Raw genomic sequence first — 21,179 nt, 5'->3', positions numbered from 1 at the left:
CTAAATTTACTGCGTGTAATGTGGGGCATAATTCATTTTGACTTATGATTGCGTGAATTTGTTGCAAATCTACGGGAACCTGCACTGATTTTTTGGATTCGGCCGTGTGTTTCATAGGAAAAAATCGATTCGTCCCTCATCAATGATCTGGTAAATGATTAAATTGATTATTTGATACAAAAGATGTTGATATGAATGACCCAACATCATCCTCTCCCCCATTGGAGTGGACTACGTGGTATTTGCTTTGTTTTGCACACTCGGAAAATTCGTTTGACCTTGCGAGTTCTGGCTAGACGGCCCGGGAACAGAGTTACTTGAAGCACAATTGCTGTTCGCTTGCTTCTTCTTAAAGTACTGAGGATTCTTCTTCTTGTTTTCATTAGCAACAGTTTGTGTGTTTCTAGGATTCTGCTGTTGATTACGCGAGAAGCATTGATTATATGAATGAGTGGAACTGTTATGAATTGAACAAAAACGCGTCCTACAGTCTGAAATAATGTGACCTGGCCGTTTGTAATTGTAACAAGTCATTCCTGCAGCTTGATTATTATTAACCACGTTTACTTGTTGTGGCTTATTTTCATTTTTTGCAAAGACTTGAATAAGCAAGGGATCAAGGTCAGTACACTTAGACATGTGCTTTTTGATATATTTATACACATCTAGTTCCGTACTGTCGGGCGTTAGCTTTTTGTCAAAACACCGCACTAAAGCTTCAGGCAACATAACTGTCATACAAGTCAAATAAATTAGCCGTATGAAATCTTTCATGGCGATATTGGATCTTGTAACCCACGTAGAGTTACATAAGTTATCTTGATATTCATTTAGCCAGTCGGCAATTACTGCCGCCCGTTCTACAACATTAAGCTGAGTCATAGAGGCTTGATTAAGGATGTTCCTTAAAGCCAATACTACGTCTAAGGCCTCTTCACCGCCATATATAGCACGTAGCCTAACTTTGAAATCGTCCCATGTAACCGCCTCTTGGAAAGAGACTCCTCTAAGATATGCGCTTGCATCTCCTTTAGCAAAGTCTATGAAGCTTTTAGCTTCCTGTAATTGTACAGATGGGCCTGTGATGCATTTTGCATTTAAATGAGCATCTACTGATGAGATCCATGACTCGACGTTTTGAGGCAGGAACCCATTGACCCGACCTTGAAAAGGGACTATTGCTGACCTCGCACTGACTATAATAACCACGGGATTGGGGTTACCAGATGCGGGAGAGCCAGCCACAGTGGTTGCCATGTTAACTTTTACTTTTTTCTTATCACTATGATTCCTTGCGATCCTATCAAAGTATCTATATGAGTACACACGACCACTGCGTAAACGCATATGCAATATAAAATAAAGATGTGTTGCAGATTATCGTAAAATCCCCCAAAATAATATTAATACAGATAATGTGATAAAGATATTTTCCGGAGAACTTCTGGAAGAAAAAGGGATTAGCAACAAAGAGAAAAAAAATTCTGCGGGCGAGAATTCGTAGTTGAAGATAAATTCCTGTAATGAAGGAAGATGAAGATTACGTATAACTCACCCCAGGAATAATGGACGATCGACTCGTGATGTAAAACACTTCACTGATAAAACCTGAATGGATAAAGGATGTTCTTAGCTTTGGTATATATGCTGGGAGACTGTTGTGTTACGATGACGTCACAGCCCCTCTCTCTCTCGCGTTGCAGGAAAGACTGTTGTCGTGATGACGTCACAGTCTCTCTCTCTCTCTCTCTCTCTCTCTCTCTCTCTCTCGCGTTGCTTCGTTCTTGACCCAAAGTCTTCGCCTTGGCTTCTGGTTGTGCGTTGTTTGTTTGATGAATGCTTCCCTTCCCGTTGAAGATCCGATGCTGCTTCACGTCTGGTTTGATTCTAGAAGATATGTGATGAAAGTCGTTCACTAAACGTTGATTTTAATGCTTGAATTCGTCTCGATGAAGGACATTTCTTCGTATTCGTAGGATGTTTGCAGTTGCTTAGTGATTGAAGATCCTGTTTCCTCAGTTTATTTCTGATTTATAGCTGATTTTCGATGATTCCATTGCTTCGGTCGACGTATATGCTTCTTTTGTAACTGTAGATTTAGGTCTGTTACCATCACTTGCTGTTAGCTGCCACCATTTTCTTGCTGCCCGCTGTCCACAGATTACAATGGTATAAGACTGCGGCAGTTTGTATGTCTTTTCTTACAACTGTTATACGTAAGCATTGTTGGTTCCTTTTTTTTCCCTTTCTAGTCTGAGTGATATCTAGTAGATTTGGTTCTTCTTTAGAATAAGGGAGATGACTCAAACGGACTGAGTTAACTTAACAACTTTATTTCTTAGCTCCATCACTGGAGTATAGGAATGGTTTGGTCGGATGACCGCTCCGTTTAGAAATCTAAGTTGAACTGAAATATAGGAGCATCGCGTCGGTAGCGTAACACTAGCTATCTCAGCGTTTTGTAATAACAACAAGAATAAAATGAACACGTAGCGCTACGGCTCGGAAGTCATGTGTTTCCGCTACAGGTGAATAGCTCAACCGCTTCCCATGGAAGGTGTTGTGGCCGGTTTACAAAACACATGAAATGATTAGACGTTCAAACGCAAACCAGGCTACTGCAAGCATTGCATAGCATGGGGGTCTAGTTTTACGTCCTGTTATGGCTATGCGGTTACACTCCTAATTCGCCAATGACCCCTTGGGTCATGGGTTTATTTACAGATATGGAATTTATCTGTATATACAAATTTAATATATACATATATATTATATATATATCTATATATATATATATATATATATATATATATATATATATCAGTATTATAGATGTATATATATATATATATATATATAGATATATATATATATATATATATGATGTGAATTTATTACCACCGTGATTCACATTCAAGCATAAAGCTACAAATGTCCTTTAATATCCAATTCGCTCTACCTCGGAATTTACATTTTCTTTTATATATGTTAACCGAAGGAGAATTTTTTCAGTTGATGAGAAATTGTCGGCTCATGGACTCGAATTCTTGGTTCCCGAGGTTCGAGTCCATGAGCAGACGAATTTCTTATATGAAAAGATATTAATTCCGAGGTAGAGCGAATTAGATATTAAAAGGACATTTGTAGGTCGATGATATATATTATTTATATATATATATATATATATATATATATATATATATATATATATATATATATATATACATATATATAGTATATATATATATATATATATATATATATTATATATATATATATATATATATATATATATATATATATTATATATATAGTATATATATATATATATATATATATTATATATATATATATATATAAATATCTATAGCTATATATAGAATATTCCCAAGCGAACGTAAAGGCGGGTACTTAATTTCTAGTGTGTTTTGTGCCTTGGTCTTTAAGAGAGAGAGAGGAGAGAGAGAGAGAGAGAGAGAGAGACGAGAGAGAGAAAGCTAAGAAGGAAAAGGAAAGGGGGAGAGCTCAGTTTCTTCGGCAGGAAAGAGGAAGGAATTATTGTTTTTGTTGAGCTCCTCGAGACTCCAGATCCTCTGGAACAAAGGCTGTGGAGTCTCATGTCTTCAGAAGCTCTGAGGCCGCGATTATATTTTAAACACTTATCAGGGGCCCTGCTAGATAATGTTGTAGTTTATAACTGGAAATAGCCTTGTTCCTTCGTGCATAATAATGTATATATGATATAAATGTATGTAAATGCGATTGTATGTATATGTGTATATATGTGTATCTGTGTATGTATGTGTGTATATATGTGTATTTACGTATGTATGTATGTGTGTACCCGTATGTATAAAACTCTAGGAGTTAATCAGTTTATAAAACAATGGTCTGGTAAAGAAAAAAAAACTCTGAATACCTGTTGAAGTCCGTCGCATACTGAAACTGGAAATTGCCTCGGGAATTGGAGAGTCGAACGCCGAGAAATCTCATCGCTTCGCTCATTTCCAGGAGCCTTCGCTGGAAACGGTTTTCCCTCTAATCTAAACTGGTCTAATAAACGCTGTTCCAGGCTTCAAAAGAGCTTCGTCGTCGTCTTCGAAAGCTTTGAATACTTCTTACTTTAATACCCTTTGTCCTTTGTCCAGTCCTAATCAAACCGTAATTTAGTGTTTGTCTTTAACTGAAAATCTCAATAATTCTCCTTTGATTCCGGTTTTTCTACTGACATTTTTAATAATATTTTTGTGACTTTGTTTTTTTTTTTTGTAAATATGCCACAGGAAGAATTTTTAGTTCGTGTGTGATATTTTGACTAGAGGAATGCATAGGATTCTAATCTTGTTTATTTTGTTCAATTACAAATAGTTCTTATTTGAATAACTGTCGAAGGATCTATGAATTTTTTGGAGGTTAGAGCAGACTTGAACTAATTTGATTTTTGCCTTTTTAAGATATTCTTTAAGTATATATAGATCGGTCCTTATTTTTCATTAGACACTAATACTGTTATATGACAGTGGCCCGTGGGTTTGCAAAGTTCGTATGATAAAAATATCATTTGTTATAGTAGTTTATTGTAAACCTTTGCCATGCATAAGGGATAAAATTGTTGGCAATGAGTTTATCAGTTCCATCCATAGATACTATAGAGTACACACCCAAGTTCCACTCTGATTTTCTTCGTAATAACATCTTTATAAACCGTTATATCTGATTTCTTATCTAGATGTACTCTCTCTCTCTCTCTCTCTCTCTCTCTCTCTCAATATTCATATTTCAAGACACATGTTAAATACTCTGCAAATTTAAATCTTTGTAATGAAAAAAATTCTCTCTCTCTCTCTCTCTCTCTCTCTCTCTCTCTCTCTCTCTCTCTCTCTCTCTCTCTCATTCTTATTCAGGTCAGATACCCCAACATCCCACTGCATTTTCTCGTCGCTTCGTATGAAATTTGATTTCATTCTGTCTGTCTGTCTGTATGGTACGAGTATGAGGAGCCTGCAGTGCAGATGCGCTTTTGTTTTTCGGACGGGGCTGCCATTTGGCCCCATGTTGTCAAGTTCTTGAGTCATATTTTTAACGCAGAGTGTCTGCTTTTTTTCCCACACTTTGGCCTGCTATGTATAATATTATTCTCTCGTTTTCTTCATTTATTGTTTTCCATTTAAGTCACGCAAGACGATTCTCTCCCTCTCAAGGAAGACAAAAAACTTTACTCGAGGTGATGAGAAAACTCTAATCAGGATCTTTTGAGGACAAACATCCTTCGAGTCCTTTTTCTGGGCATCCCTCCGGCTGTTTCAGAAGGATTTGCATCCCTGTGTGCGCGATTGGGAATAAGATTCGCTGGTCACCGGAATCATCTTCGGGATAACGAAATAATGGAAAGGATATAACACACACACACACACACACTAAATGGCACTTTATGTTGATCTCCTGTATGTTCGATCTTTGCGGAATTAATTAAAACTATGTACCCCTTTTTTCCATGTCCCAATCTATATTCCAGTGTACAAGCAAACAAAATCCATGTACACAACTTCAACCCTTCTTTTTTTTTACTTTTGTTTTTTACTTTCACTTGCATCCAAAGAAACAGAGAAAGTTAACCGAACTAAACTTTTCCACGCGAAAACGTTTTTCACCTAAAGAGTTTTTTTTTTATGCAAAGTTCCCCGCTCTGTAGGAATCACGTTATGTGTCGTTTTTATATTTCCTTTTTTTATATATATGCTCTGAATTCCTTCCAAATCACTTCACCGATTTCGTTAAATCGCAAAGAGTAACGTTGACGAACCTATGTAAAATAGTATTGGTTTGATTTTAAAACATCAATTTTAAGTTTTTTTTAATATTGTTGTTAATTAAGAAGACGGGCGCAAGTTTTTGTGATTGGCTATTTTTCAGTTTATGAAAATTATGTGCAGGATAACATTACCTCATGTAATATTTTTTTCTGGGTTTTAGTAAATATATATATATATATATATATATATATATATATATATATATATATATATATATATTTGTTTATGTGTGTGTGTGCGCGCGCGCGCTTGTGTGTGTGTGGGAGTAACTGGTGACAGAAGGGACACTGCAAACGACCTTCAGTGATTGATGCCTACAGTGTCTTACGTGAGGTCCACCGATGCACTACTCCCCCACGGGATTTGATCTGAGAGGAAAGATAAAAGTATTATAAAGACATGACAATACTTCTTTCCAAGTTTTCCATCTTATAGATTATTGAACCTTTCATTACTGTTCAGTTTTACCCGACGAATCCTCAACTCTTTAATCGAAAACCTGAGGAAGTTCCCTCGCAGAGGCCGCGTTTGCAGAGGTTTCTCTCCTCTAATGGAAGCAATTTCATCGCCCAGGGCTCAGGGTTGAAAGCAATCGAGAGAGAGAGAGAGAGAGAGAGAGAGAGAGAGTTTACAAAGTCCCAGCGAGTTGAATGCCCCAACTCCTGTTGTCAACTCCTGTTGTCCAGTCTCTCTCTCTCTCTCTCTCTCTCTCTCTCTCAGACAAGGTTTGCCTGGCATGATAAGTAGTCGTGGAATCCTGCAAAGCCAATTCAACGAACTGATTTAGACATGTCCTCTCTCTCTCTGCATCCTTTTCTCTTACTTCATTTAAATTTATTATATATATATATATATATATATATATATAATATATATATATATATATAATATATATATATATATACATATTGATTAACATATGGTCCATCGCCAAAGGCGTCTTGATGATGAAGCCCCAAAGCTTAGATTCAAAGTAATGAGGAACAACGCCTACATCGGTTCAATCAGTTTCACCAACAAAAAAAGAAAAAAAATGTAAACTGCGTCTCCAAGTGAATTGGATTTTCCCCTCCATCAGGCTCCATCAATTTCAGATCTTAAGAGCGTTGTTTTTTTTTTCTTTTTTTAAATACTCGTCTGCGTTCATAATCGGGTATCATCACTTCAAGAGGTACCGCCATCTATTTTATATCCAAAATAGCGACTTTTTTCACCGATGGCTTAAATTCCTTCGATCGCTTTTTCCCAGAAGTCGAAATTGGGTTTTATATTCCTCGTGTTTTATTTTGTATAAAGATTCTGAGAGAGTTTTATGACTATTGGCTGCTTCCCATGGTTTTTATATGATGAGATGTACAAAGCCTCTCTCTCTCTCTCTCTCTCTCTCTCTCTCTCTCTCTCTCTCTCTCTTATATTTTGTTATGGATATCTAATTTGGACTTGAAAATTATTCCATAATGAATTCTACCAAATCTCTCTCTCTCTCTCTCTCTCTCTCTCTCTCTCTCTCTCTCTCTCTCTCTCTCTCTCTCTCGTCTCATGTAGTAAATTAGTTTAGGAAGCTTTGTGAACTCGTTAACACTCGAGGACGGCGACATCACAGGTTGTTTGGGATCACCATGACATAATTGTCAATTCACAATTTGATGTCAGTAAGGAAATGTAAAAGAAGAGAGAGAGAGAGAGAGAGAGAGAGAGAGAGAGAGAGAGAGAGAGAGAGAGAGAGAGAGAGAGTTCTTTCAATATAGGAATGCAATTTGCGCCTTTGAAATAAAAGCAGCTGCTTTCATTATCGTTTCTCATAAAGCTCTTTGTTAAGGAGTCCCCATTAAACGAAAGCTTTTGAATTGTGTCACCATTTTTTTTGTTGCTCCGAGATCAGCAATACAGTTCTTTCATTATCAAGAACGAAAAAAAACACACATATCAGGAGTCCTAAAAATGAAATTGCTTCGATAATATGGTTATCGAATTCATTCTGCATTTCATTTTGCTTTTTTATCTTCCGTTTTTATTGTCCAAACAATTACTGGCTGCCTCTCTCCAGGCAATAATATTGTAACACTGAAGTTCCTAGTGGGTGAGGGTGGGGAAGGAATACCTACCATTTATGTAAATTTTAAAGTAAAAGTTTTAAAGAAAATCGAATGAAATTTCCAATAACATATAGATAGGAACATTAAGTAAGTTTTGGATTCTGTGGAAACTGTTCGACGGTCAGGCAAGAGATATTTTTTAGTTTTTTTTTTTTTTTGCATAAACCCAGAAGAATTTGGGAAATGTTTTCAGCAGAATAAAGAACTTTTGTGTAAGTTAACTGTAAAGTGTCCCTCATTACCTTATTTATATGGCCTAGTCAAAACTCATAAGGAAAACAAACCTATGCGCCCAATTATTAGTACTGTAGGATCAATTGCTTATAAACTATCTAAATATCTTACTAAATTGTTATCCCCGCTACTAGGAACTGTATCTAATTCATACATCCGGAATTCTCTTGATCTTGTGGAAAAATTAAATAACATTGTACTAAACCCTAGCGATATTTTTGTCAGTTTTGATGTATGTTCTTTGTTTACAAAAGTCCCTATTGACTCTGTGCTAGAATATTTAAGCAATGAACTTGTACTGCATGAATTGCCTATGTCCGTTAGTCACATAATTTCCTTAATTAAGTTATGTATTTGTGATTGCAGATTTATTTTTAATGGAGAATATTACCAACAAATATTTGGTATGGCCATGGGTAACCCTTTATCACCTCTCCTTTCAAACTTATATAAGGAATTTTTTGAGAGACAACACCTCCCGAATATCACACTTGTCCCCTTAAAATGGTACCGATATGTCGATGATATCTTAGTAGTCTTACCTGTTGGTATCGATGTAAATGATTTACTGTCTAAATTGAATAATTTAGTGCCATCCATAAAATTCACTGTTGAAATTGAAAATAACAATGTCATCCCTTTCCTAGATGTATTAATACATAGAGAATCTTTCCAATGCAAATTCATTATTTATAGAAAATCCACAAATAATTTAACATATGTACATTTTTATTCTGGCCACCATCTTAATATTAAAATTTCAATTTTTTCTTCTATGTTCCTACACGCTTTGCGTATCACGAGTCCACAATATCTTGACCAAGAAATAGAATACATAAAAAAGATAGGAGACAATCTCTGCCACCCACCTCATTTAATTGATTTATGCTATCAAAAAGCTCACAAAAAGTTTTATAGTGTTGCTATTAATGAAAAAGAAATGCCTAAAAATGTACTTAGCTTACCTTTCTTTCGTGGATTTGAAACCATAAAATCAATATTTATATCGTTTAATGTTAATGTAGTGTTCTCTTATAACAATACCATTAAAGATATGCTAATTAAGAATAGTCCCGTAACAAATAACATCATTTACAAAATTCCTTGTAAGGATTGCCCATCGTTTTACGTTGGTCAGTCAAGTAAAAATTTATGTGTACGTATTAAGCAGCATATGTATTCAGTTAGAAGAGCCCAGATTCAAATGCACTGTTTATCCATCTGAGTGAAAAATCTCATTGCATTAATTGGGGTGATACCTCGCTAATTGCTAGATCTAATGATTTTGTTTCAAGAAATTTACTGGAATCGGCAATTATACAAATCACTAATAAAAACAACCTAAATTTTAGTCTGGGAATGTACCATTTGGACCCATATATTTGTAAGATGTTTATGAAGTACCTTAAAATAAATGAACAACTAATAAATTAGTCCCACATGTATATCGTTATTATTTCTCTCTCTCTCTCTCTCTCTCTCTCTCTCTCTCTGGCTCGATATTCTCTCTCCCTCTTTCTCTTGCTCAATATATATTATATTTTCTTTCGTCTTTTCATTAATAATAATTTTTTGGGAAAATTTGTGTAAATTTCATGATATTAAATTGTATATGCTTCAGTGTTTTTTCAAAATGTACTGTAGAGTGAAATCGCCCTTATTGCAAATCTTGTAGTGTCAGTTTGGATATTAAGCCTTCTTTTTACAAGTTTGCCTTAAGTAAAGGGTCCGAACAGGACCGAAATTACTCGGCTATCTCGCTTTTTCATTTTTTCCTTCTTGGCAAAAAACCTTTATTTATACATAGCATCACGTTTTATATACTTCGTGATCAAGTTATATATATATATATATATATATATATATATATATATATATATATATCATATATATATATATATATATATATATATATATATATATATATCTATATATATATATATATATTAATATATATATATATATATATATATATATATATATATATATATATATATATATATATAGATATATATATATATATATATATTATGAGGTTTCCTGTACATAAGAGGATAATTCTTTAATTATATCCCAATGAGGTGAAAACACCCAAAAGTTATGAATAGCTTCTTTGACTGACCTATAATAAACTCCGTTAAAATGTGAGAATAATAAACTCTGGTGTCTTTGTCTAATTATTTGGGCGCCAAATTGAAGGCCATGAAACCACTCTCCCAGTTAAGCCAAATTGGTGGGCAAAAAGAGAGAGAGAAAAAAAAAGTTTGTTAAACAGCGAAGCTTAAAAGACCTTGAGAGAGATACACCACAAAGTGAGATGTTTCCTTTGAAAATGAAATTGTATTGCTATTTACAGTAAGGTTGATTATACATCTTCTTCTTCTTCCCAGCTTTATCCCTATTCGGGGTCGCCGTTTCTAATGAGTCTCTTCCATCTACCTCTGTCCCGTGTCATTTCCTCCCGTACTCCCTTCTCCCTCATATCATCTCTAATGCAATCTCTCCTCCACCTGGTCTTAGGTCTTTCTTTCCATCATGTTCCATCCACCTCCACGTCCATCGCTTCTCTTGCCCTGTGTTGCTCTTCTCTTCACATCAGGTGGCCATACAATCTTAACCTTGCTGCCTCTTGCACTTTCTTTGATGCATCAGTGACTTTTACTGTACCCCTAATATGTTCATTTCTAACCCTGTCCTTTTTGGTTACTCCACTCATCCACCTAAGCATCCTCATCTCGGTTACGTTCAACTTTTTACCCTCTGTTTTCTTTAGAGGTGCTGCTTCCAATCCTGTCATTGCTGGTCTGACCACTGCCTTGTGCACTCTGCCCTTTAATCTACATACATTATATATATACTATATATATATATATATATATATATATATATATATATATATATATATATATATATATATATATACTACATATAGTAGTATATATATATATATAATATATATATATATATATATATATATATATATACATATATATATGTAGATATATATATATGTTACGCAAAATTGGGGATAATTGCCAAATGTGTTACATTTTGCAATTAATTTTGCCTATTGTGTACAATTGCAGGCACCAAGCGCTGCAATTGTACACAATAGCAGAATTAATTGCAAAATGTACACATTTGGCAATTATCCACATTTTGCGTAACATATATAGATATCATATATATATATAATATATATATATATATATATATTTATAAGTATATATAATAAACGTATACATATATATTATATGTATAATGTATGTATGTATAATCAACCTATGTTTAGTAACCAGTATGTCATAATGATAAGTTTTGCTCCCTTTAATTGCGCATGCATGTGTGTGTGTTTATGCGTATGATTTCCAGCATCCATGCAATTGCTTTCATCCCGTGATTTAGCATTATAATTGATCGAAAAAAGGATGTTCCTGGATTTAGCAGTACGATTTATCAAACAAGTGTATTCATATTCAGTGGGACGAGACCCAACCTTGGTTCCTCTCTTGCAAATGCGCCCAGGAGGAGAAATGGGGCGGCCCATCTCTGCTGTAGTTCCGTGTCCTTCCAGTGACAGGGGTGTCCGTTTAAAAGAGAGGCATTCGCCAAATTGTACTTGATCTCTCTCTCTCTCTCTCTCTCTCTCTCTCTCTCTCTAAGTCTTGACATTAGTAAATTGCCCGTTGCAATTAGGGTCTTGTCTTCCTCAGCGTCTCCTTACAGATGAAATCAGTCGTGGAGGTGGCGTCTCCTTTGTGTGAATATTCGCCGACTTTACATTTTTCTCTATTTTTATATTTCAAGTTATAATGACATGGTAATTATTGCCGATTTCTGCGTAAAAGTGGTAAATATATATAAATACACGCACTCACACATACATACACACACACACACAGTAGAAATGAAGTATCTCTCTCTCTCTCTCTCTCTCTCTTTATATATATATATATATATATATATATATATATATATATATATATATATATATATATATATATATACGTGTGCGTATGTATATTCACTCTGGACAGTTCATCAATACAGTAGTAAATTGAAACACATCCCTTTTGTGTTCCCTGAAAGCTGCTAAATCTCCGCTTGCTATTTAGAGGAAAGAATATATGTATTTCATTCACGCGAAGAGAAAAAGAAAAATATTGACGTATGGAATCAGCAGCAATAATTCCCAGTTCGTTGAAGCCGAAAGCAATAAAACTTGTCCAATAAATTCTTTCAATACACATAGTTTTAAAGTCAGCGTAGAAGGACACTGGAGAGAGAGACCTTTGACAAATGGAGAGAGATAAATATCTTCTAATGGTTAAAAATCTCTCTTGAAGAGTCCGTCATATTTCTGTGATGTATGCGGTCAATTAAATTACGGCTCTTGACGCTGTCCATCTCCACAAACATCAATTTGTTTTATGTTTTCTCCTATTGCTCTTTCCAAGCGAAGGCTTCTGTTAATGCAGAAACACAAACCCATCTAGTTGGTAAAACAATGTCGTTACTTTTGTAAGTGGTAGTTAGAGTTGAGAGGTGTAAACAAATTACGATTTCATCTCACTTCCTAAAATTATGAAGTCTCTTTGGCAGTTCAAGCAAGGTCTTCAAGGAGTACAGTTGTATATATTTCGTAATTCAAAGGATTCATTTTGGGCACACAGATGAATGAACTATTGTTATGGGCGACACATACTCAGAAACTCAACGTTAACCTTTATTCCGTTGACAGTAGTAGTAGTACTACTACTACTACTACTACTACTACATACTACTATTAACGGAATAAAGGTTAAAGTTGAGTTTCTGAGTTTGTGTCGCCCATAACAGCTTCAGTCAATCAAGATTTTTGTCTATCGCCAGTTATAAAAGGTAACCTGTCATCGTGGAAATATACTTGAAAATATATTACCAGATGAATGGTGTCTCCCCTCCCCGTGGTGATTGGGGGTTTGGTGGGGGTGGAATAAAATACCTTCTCGAGGTCCTCCTGCGTTTTAGGTGTGAGATGAAAGAATTCGAAGTCACTGACGACTCACGTCTGTTGTTTTTCAGAAAATCAAAAACTAAAGCACTGAAAAAATCTACCTCTTTTGTCAAAGATGGCATCGTGGTTTATTTCAGCAAAGAAACATCAATTTTGGAACGTTTTTTCGGGTTCTTTACTAATTATCATATATTTGGCCTCTGTTTATGTGTATGTATTATTATTACCAAGAAATCACAAAAACAAGCATGTCACGTGACTGTTTATTAGCTAAAACCACTGGGAAAGTTTATAATGAAACAACAGAGTGCCAAGTACTTTCATGCATTTTACAAACACAACACACACACACACACACACACACACACACACACATATATATACATATATATATAATATAGAGTATATATATGATATATATATATAATATATATATATATATATATATGAACACGCAAAATTTAAGAATGGAGTCATCCGGTCAGCAGGGAGTGCTTGTGGGTATAAATGGTTAATGTTGACGTAGATTGAGAAAAAAGGGATGGGTGTTCAATGAAAGAAAAAAAAAAAAGATGCTTGTGAAAGCCAAGAGAGAGGCCTAAGAGAATTGCTAAGGAGATCGCTAAATAACAGTAAGTGCGTTAACAAAATGTGAAGAATATTTCTGTTTGAATTTAGACAGTGAGACTAAAGGGCCACCTTTTATACAGAAACAATTCCCAATTGGATATAGATCGGATATTCTATTGTATTTCAAAGTAAACATATTGTATTTCGATCAGTTCTTTTTCCAGGCATACAGTGAGCCATTTTGTATAAACACTTAATATTAATTCCATTACCAACCTGTTATTAATTTCATTACCCATCTAATGTCAATTCCATCACCAATCCACAGCATTAGAAGCCTAACTAATCATATTCGACCATGAAATTTGACGAAAATAAGTTTGTTAATTCTACCAAATGGTTCAATCGTTTTTCCTGATGGAAATCTTTCATCCAAAATTCTACCTGCGATATATAAGTATTCATTCCATTGCATTTGAATATCATTAATCCGAATATCCCGAACATTCGATGCAACTCACTATGCAATAAATATTAATTATAGGAATCATTTCTGGGCCTATACAAATTGATTTCTCAGGGATAAATGTATGTTTATCGGGCAAATAATTTATATTCCAAATTTTATTGTCCACTTAATTGCGTCATTATAGTCAAATGCACCATTAGCTGCCAATATATTAAGGGGGCGGTGGGCGGTCATTTACACTATGTGGTGTTCCTGTAGTTAACTCTTTGGATTAACCTAACTTCTCGTATCGTGTGTCTAGACAAATAGTGAGACCCGTCCTTCTACTGTTACAAAATCCTTTTTATGAGCTTTTCTTGTAATCAACAAATAAATATCTGTCCCAGGAAGTCACGAGACTTCAGACTATCAAATAGTTAAGCTGCTTAATTGGAGCATTACTCTGCATTTGCTCTTGGGGCAGTCAAGGCGACCCCGGGCTGCAAGTTCCAGAGATGTATATCAGTATTGCACCAGCACCGGTTTAGTTTTGTCATGCCCCTAGGTCAGGTCAGGTTAGGTTCAGTTGGGGTTCAGTAAACTTGGGCGTGGGAAACGATGAAATTATTTTCAAGAAGATTTTATGGTAAGTTTTGAAGATATGGCGGCCCATTTTTTCAGGGAAGTGTTCGTCCTTTGTTGCAGTTCTGGAATATGTCCCTGGGCTTCAGGACATTAATCTTTATTCAGATGAAAACAGATTTTTTTCTCATAGAATTCCCAGAAGCCTTCATTATTCACAAAGAAACTGAATGAAAGTAAACAAAATAAGTGTCTTCACATAAGAAAAATCTGGCAGGGGGCAAAACAAAAACTAATAAGATAAAAAAAATACTATGAACAAGGCCAGATATACGAATATAAATCCTTCAAAAGAGAAGGAAATGAGAGACGACAAATTCTGTTGTCATAAGAGACTTTGGGGTGTGGGGGGAGGGGGCAAGAGATGAATAGGAAGCAATGAGCCTAAAAGCCTGAAACCTAAAAGCCCACGTTTCCCTTCCGACCAATATCGGCCGATGTTACGGCATGTCGCTGTCTTATGACGGCTGAGTGGGGAGGAGGAGGGTGTGGGGGGGGGGGGGGTTGCTTTCTTCAATATCGCGCCTATATAAAATTACGTTCCAGTCTGTGGGCTGAATGTGAATATCCCGAGTCATTGGGAGTTCTTTGAAGAATAGTCTCTCTCTCTCTCTCTCTCTCTCTCTCTCTCTCTCTCTCTCTCTCTCTCTCAAGGAATTGGCTATAGCTGGAATCCTCAGATTACCTAGTGTGTATACACTCATCAACTACTCTTCAATTGTTTTCATATTAGGATATACTTTGGAGACAGTAGCTAGCCTCTCCCTCTCTCTCTCTCTCTCTCATTAGCAATTCTCTGGTAGACATTAGACGTTTCTCACACTGAGGGACCTGGGAAACCCGAACGAGCTGTAAGGTCTGTAAGGTCTGTAAGGTCTTGTAAATGTGCCATCTTGAGAAGAACCTCGTCTTTATTATTCTCTTTGTCCTTCCCCTGTATCTTTCTGTATTTGTTTCTTGTCTTTTTAATAAGTTCCTACCCTTTTTTTCTGCCCAGTTTCTAGACCAAATCCATTTTTCTCCAGAGAATCAGAAACTTCTTCCCAGAGCAGAGTCTGCGGAAGTCCAGATTAAACTCGGTAGAGTTTTACGTCAACCTTGTGGCTGACTCATGAGGAATTGTTTTTCTTGGCGGAACTAAAACAAAACTTCGAGCTCCGTAGTTCCATCAGGAACAAAGAGAGAGAGACCTTACCTTACCTTACAGACCTTACATCTTGTTCGGGTTGCCCCAGGTCCCTCAGTGTGAGGCACCTCTAATGTCTACCAGAGAGTTGCTAGTACATCTTCCGGTATATTTTGCATCTTCCAATCTTGGATGGTCTGGGATGCAGTTTAGATATTTGTCGAGCTTATTCTTAAACACATCTACGCTCACTCCTGATATATTCCTCAGATGAGCTGGCAACGCATTGAATAGACGCTGCATTATCGATGCTGGTGCGTAGTGGATTAATGTCCTGTGTGCTTTCCTTATTTTTCCTGGTATATTTTGGGCACTATTAATCTACCTCTGCTTGCTCTTTCTGATATTTTTAGTTCCATGATATTTTCTGCTATTCCTTCTATCTGTTTCCATGCCTGAATTATCATGTAGCGTTCTCTTCTCCTTTCTAGACTATATAATTTTAAAAATTGTAGTCTTTCCCAGTAGTCTAGGTCCTTAACTTCTTCTATTCTAGCTTGTAAAGGACCTTTGTACACTCTCTATTTGTGCAATATCCTTTTGATAGTGTGGGTACCATATCATATTGCAATATTCAAGTGGACTACGAACATATGTTTTATAAAGCATAATCATGTGTTTCAGCTTTTTCTTGTTTTGAAGTGCCGTAACAACATTCCCATTTTTGCTTTACATTTTGCCAACAGAGTTGCTATTTGATCATTGCATAACATGTTCCTATTCATCATCACACCAAGGTCTTTAACTGCTTCCTTATTTGTGATGGTCTCATTATTAGGTCCCTTATATGCATATAGCTTTCTTTCTCTGTCTCCATAATTTATTGATTCAAATTTATCAGAGTTAAATACCATCCTATTTACCTCTGCCCAATCATATACTTTGTTAAGGTCTCTTTGTAGAGCGTTCCTATCTTCATCACAAGTAATTTCTCTACTTATTCTTGTGTCATCTGCGAAACTACTCACTACCGAATCCTTAACATTATTGTCTATGTCTTCAATCATAATAACAAACAGTATTGCAGCTAACACCGTACCTTGCGGCACACCGGATATTACCTTGGCTTCATCCGATTTCTCGTGCGTTTGCAATAACTATCTGTTTTCTGTTGTGTAAAAATTCTTTTAACCATCTTCCTACTTTATCCACGATATTGTGTTTTCTAATTTTCTTCGCTAATATATTATGGTCTACTTTATCAAAAGCTTTTGCAAAGTCTAAATAAACCACATCTGTTTCATTTCCGCTTTTCATATTTTTGAATATGTTTTCACGGTGGACTAACAGTTGGGTTTGTGTACTTTTTCCGGGTACGAAACCATGTTGTCCTTTATTAAACAAATTATTTTTTATTAAATGTTTCATAATATTTTTCTTCATTACCCTTTCATACACTTTCATTATATGTGATGTTAGACTCACAGGCCTATAATTACTTGCCTCTAGTCTTGATCCACTTTTGAAAGTAGGGGTAATATACGCTAATTTGTGCTCATCATATATCTTGCCTGTATCTACACTTTGTCTTAATAATATTGCAAGTGGCTTTGCGATAGAATGAACTACTTTCTTTAACAAAATAGCAGGAATTCCATCAGGCCCTGCAGCAGCTCCATTTTTAATTTCATTAATAGCCTGCACAATATCAGCTTCATTAATATCTATGTCAGCTAAATATTCACTATTTTCATCCCTTACTTCTATATCATTATCTTCATTATCTATTCTAGGGGTGAATTCTCTCTTATATCGTTCTGCCAGTATTGTTGCAAATTTCCTTTTTTTCATTCGTTAATCTCCCTTCAATTCTCAGAGGGCCTATTTCTATTCTTCTTTTATTCATCTTCTTCGCATATGAGTATAATAGTTTGGGGTTTTGCTTGATATTTAATAGGGTTTTTTCTTCCAAGTCCCGTTTTCATTTTCTTTTGATTGTATAATCTTTTTTCTGCATTTTCTATCTTACTTTTTAGTTCTATAACTTTCCATGCATTTTTTTTCTTTTGCAAGACCTTTTTTCCACTTTCTGATTTTCTGGAACAAGATTCTTCTGTCTCTTGGTATGCATGAATGATGTTTACTTTTCTTCTTCGGTATATATTTTTCCACTATTATCTCCAATATTTTATATAATATCTCCGTATTTACCCTTATGTCATCACTTACGAAAATGTTATCCCAATCTTTGTTTAATTCTTCATAATTTCTGACCATTTTATATTTTTACTGTAGAAGTTGTATTTTCCATATCCTTCCCACTTTTTCATTTCTTGCTTATCTCTATTTTCACTTGCTTTGGAATGAACTGTTAATTCTATGACATTATGGTCTGAAATACTCGCATTATAAACTATTATTTCTTTAACATAATTCATCTCGTTCACAAATACTAGGTCTAAAGTATTTTCCTTTCTTGTTGGCAGGTGATTTATTTGTTGAATGTTGTATTCTAGTAGCATATCTAATAGCTTTTCAAATTGCCTCTTATCTTCTGCACTACTATTACTCTCTTTTTTATATGTATAAGTACAACCACAATCTCCTATTCGTTCTTTCCATTCTACGAAAGGAAAGTTGAAGTCACCAGATAGGAGAATAGTCCAGTCCTTGTGATTTCTACATATATCATCCAATTTTTCAATTATTAAGTCAAACTCTTTAGTATTAGAGGTCTATATATTACTATGTTCATCAATTTTTCAGATTCAAATTCTACCGCTATTAGTTCACATTCTGAGTTACTATATTTCTCATATATTTTTCCTTGTTTTTTGTCTTTCCCATATATTGCGGTTCCCCCTTGATTCCTATTTTTTCTATCTGATCTATAAGTTTGGAACCCTTTTATTTGATCATCATTCCCAGTCTCTTGGGAATACCAGGTTTCACTTATATTCATTATATCTATTTTCTTTTCATTTTGGGTTAGTTCTTCTAAGTACTCTATTTTTCTTTTTGAGTTACTCGTAACTAAACCCTGCGCATTCATCACTATGATGGTTTGCGTGTTTTCTCCTTCATTTAATACTGATAGTAATAAGGATTTTCCATGTCTCTTTCCTGTTCTGGTATGTTGTTCTTTTTTTCATTTCAGAAATTCTGACATTAAAAAATCCAACTTTTCCATAATATTTGATCTTCCTTCATCATAATTATTCATTTTGTGTCTGAATCTGCAATTTTTCTCGTTTCTGCAATATCCTCTTGCATAATAAATACAGTTATTATCTCTTGAGTAGAATTTCGGAGCTGATGCTTTGAAATTCTTTGCTGACACCTCTGCATATCTCATTGGTGGTTTGCTTTTCTCTTTTACCTGATATTCTTGATTTCTCTCTTTATTTGTTTCTTTCTTATTTTGGATTTTATTACTTGGTTGGTTATTTATTTGATTATGATTCATGGCTACAGGGGGGTGCATATATTTGCATTTTTTGTCGAACTTACATCCTTTTCCTTCTTTTAGGTTTTTACATATTTTTGGATGCAGATCTCTGCAATCATCCCCATATCCATCTAAGTATGCACATTTACCATATATTTCATAGTTTTGACATATCTTTGGATGTTTGTAGTAACATCTTTCTCCAAATCTGCAATTCCCTCTTTTCAAAAGGTTGCAGATTTTGTCTTTCTTGTCTATTTTTTCCTCTTTCCCGTCATTGTATAGATCTGGGTAGAGCCTCTTCGGGATTTGCTTTCTGTTGTCATATCGTATTATTTCTTCGTAGGTATGCTGCTTTATTGCCTCATATGTAGTATCAATGAGTATCTCTGCATCCATACTTTTTATCTTGTTCTTTGTTTTCCTTATTTTTTTCTGTCATTTCATTTTTGTTTACTTCTCTTCCTTTTCCTCTTCTTCTTTTTCTTCTTCTTCTTCTTCCTCTTCTTCTTCATCCTCAACTATTTGTACATTCAATCTTGATTTAATAACATTGTCTATCCATGATAGACATGTTGAACAAAAAATTCTTGTATCTTTTCTCAAATCTTGTATTACCTCAGCACACTGTGGATGGGTCGGAATGTTGCATGCAGCACATTTTCTGATTAGGTTTTGTGGATTGACTATGCTATACCAAACCTTACACAGTTTGCATGCTTTTGGCATTCTTTCTCCTAATGCATCAATTAGTATATTCACAAGATTCACCTTATTCATTTTCTTTGTCGGAATATGTTGGTTTATGTATATTTTCTTTATGAGTCTCTTGACCACTTGGATTTTATTTGGAACTTCTTCAATTATTTTCAAGATGTTTTCATTAGATTTGTTCCAGTTTGAAGGATTATATCCTTCTAATATATCTATGAATGCTTTGTATCTTTTTGGTTAGGACTGTGCTGATTTCATAGATGAGAAATGCCAGTTCCCTTCCTGCTACCTCATCGTATTGCGAATCTGCTAGACACGCCAAATTACGCCACCTTTTCCCGCAGTTGGAACTTACTGCCATCTTGTTCTGATTTATAGTATTACACTTGATAAACTAACTTAGAAGACGCTTTATCCTACTATTTTCACACTAATCTTATCACCGATAGTTCACGAACACTTCTAGATATTTCTCAAATTCTAGTCGTATGTTAAACTTGTGATATCTGTTGATTATTGTGACTTCACGCGGGTACGTCTCACCAAGCAAGAGAGAGAGAGAGAGAGAGAGAGAGAGAGCACTGAACGGAATGCTACATTTCGAGGGAGTTTTCCCCTCGTCTCCTCTGTCATACTTTGCATTTCCCCGTAGGGGGCAGTGACGTCTGTGCACCTCATGCGGTGCACTGTCGGCATAACTTAAGGGTCTTTATCAGCGTCCCTTCGGCCTCTAGCTGCAACCCCTCTCGTGCCTTTTACTGTACCTCCGTTCATATTCTCTTTCAATTATTTAATAGTGCAACTTCGAAGTTTTCCTTCTGTTAGACCTTTCAACCCTTTTTACTGTCAAATTCCGTCTGCATCGCTGAATGACGTCATAGGTCCCAGCGCTTTGCCATTGGCCTAAATCTGTTTTCTGTTCTATTCTACACTATGGTTCTCAGGCGTAGTAACTTCGTAGGTCAATGACGTCAGTGGTTATTCATCCAAGTGGTTCGCAGTCTTGATCATCGGCCCATATCGACTAGCCAGAATAAATGTCGGTGCACAGATCACTACCCCATTTCCTCAAGCCTCAGAGGAATGTATGGC

Source organism: Macrobrachium nipponense, chromosome 18 (assembly GCF_015104395.2).
Source record: "Macrobrachium nipponense isolate FS-2020 chromosome 18, ASM1510439v2, whole genome shotgun sequence".
In the NCBI taxonomy this organism is placed as follows: Eukaryota; Metazoa; Arthropoda; class Malacostraca; order Decapoda; family Palaemonidae; genus Macrobrachium; species Macrobrachium nipponense.
This window is presented reverse-complemented; position numbering follows the sequence as displayed.